We start from the raw sequence: 2,140 nt of genomic DNA, 5'->3' as shown, positions 1-2,140 counted from the left end.
CGCGGTGCTTAAAGCTAAACAACAATTGGCTAAATTTCCCTCTCATCACGTTGCGAGTCCACTGTATTCTTCTTGCTCCTCTTCCCGGCCAGCTTAGCGGCCGAACTCCAACAACTACTGCAACTACAAGCACCGTCACAAGCACTGAGCCTCTGTGTGCCGTCGTCTTCTGCTGACACCGCAGTCGTCCACACGGTCATCCTGTCCTTTGAGTCACTTTGTCCTCATCCGGCTCAGCGGGATAGGCTCCGAAAGAACCCTCGGCTTTATGCTTCTCTCCGCCTTTTTCACATCGCAGTCACTTTCACTGGGTCCTCTGGTCTCTTCCCCTCAACATAGTACAGCGCCGGCTGGTCCATTGTGGTATGCGTGCCGCTCGGTACTAAGAGGTGACTATTCCACGATGCCCCCTTTTGCTGAAATGCCCTTACTTTGCTTTTGTCGACCACTAGTGCGCAATTGCTGCTTTTACCTGTAGTAACAAATGCTTACAATATACCAGATCAACCATACCAAAAGCGTGTTGGCATGATGTCAAGCCAACCTTATGGAAAGGAAGGTTTCGGCCATCTCACTTTCCTTGCTGTTTGGCAATTTTATCGGTCCTAACTGCGGGGGCGGTCCCTAACCATTTCTAAAGTCCTAGATAATTCACAAAACCTCTGTCTTTGCTCTTATTTAGAAAGGTTGAGCCACCCGTCCTCATTCATTGTGTACAATCATAGTACGAGCCCGCAGAAACAACGAAAAAAAAAATTTGTTCTTTATCCAATTAGGATATGTTATCGTAAACTAGCCAGTAAATATGTACCGGACTAGGTCGAGGAGACTTTAGCTATCTATATAGCTATAGAATCGAGCTATTTTAAGCTTTCTAAATCACATGAGCGATAGAACAAAGTATCAAGTGGGAACTTAAATGATTCTCAGGTTGTTCTATTTGCCACTGACTTCTCTCTTCTCTTTAAAGGTAATACGCTGGAACTGGCCGTCCTGTGTGACAAACCATATTTCCATAACGAAAGCCGAACATGCTATTTTTAAAATTACGGTCTATTAATTGATAAGTGTGATCGTATCTTGGGAAAGCTACGAGTTTGCTAAGGAGTACCCTTAATATTCAAATATGCTATTCGTATATATATATATATTCTTAAGTGTTTCCAACAATTAGAACTAGTGAATCTCCAAACTTAATAATGACAACGTCGATGGCCCTTAACCCTGATTATACAATAACTGTCGAACAAGCCATGGCCATACAAAGAAGATCGTCATCTTTGCCACGTCTTGCTCGTTACGAACAGTGTGATAGCAATCTGGGACAATGACTGGGTTAAAAGGCAATTGCTTCGGAAATATATAGAGTATGGCCGTTTATTAAGTTAAGTTTAGTTGAAGTACAGTATGGTGTATAGTGTATCTAAGATGCACATTGTAAATAGAAAGGGAAAACATTATTAACAGATGTTTATGTGGCCAACAAAGGCCCCGTATCGAAGTCATCATGGTGCAAAGAAGAAAGCGGAGTGTCCTGGCGATGGAATCGCGGGAGTAGCCCTATTGCAGCCGCTTGCGACAAATTGATAAATTAGTATTTTTATTTCAGTACCTACTGACTCACTGTTCGCAGTCATTTAATATATATTGTTGAAGTAGTGTGTTTGAAGTGGCATGGTATAAGTGTGCTTCCTAATCTCTATTCAAGCTTACACGAACGATAATACAGGAACGGGGAAAATATCCCTTACGATGGTTTGTAATATCGACCAAACATAAGTGGGCCAATTAACCCAAAGAAATCCAGTTCTTGATACGAACTTTCCTTGCATCATCATATGCCAATATGACTAGAACCATCTAAATTGACATCTATCAGATTTAAGTTATTGTTTCGGATCTGCATGAATACGACATTTTCACACCCATCATACGCTGACTTTTCATTAGTAAAACAATTTCCGATTGCAGACTCTGTTTAACGCTGCAAATTATGCCGATAGCCCGTTCAAACCAGCTTTACCTACCACCAGGTACAATCTTCGGCGTAATTTACCGCAGACAACTATTAATTTGTAAAACTTACATGCTAAATCAACTTTATACTTAACTTTAATTTTCTAACTAAAACCTGAAATTT

This window comes from Varroa destructor, unplaced genomic scaffold (genome assembly GCF_002443255.2).
Source record: "Varroa destructor unplaced genomic scaffold, Vdes_3.0 BEIS01000003.1, whole genome shotgun sequence".
NCBI classification, from domain to species: domain Eukaryota; kingdom Metazoa; phylum Arthropoda; class Arachnida; order Mesostigmata; family Varroidae; genus Varroa; species Varroa destructor.
The sequence above is the reverse complement of the archived record's forward strand: the minus strand, read 5'-3'. Positions refer to the sequence as shown.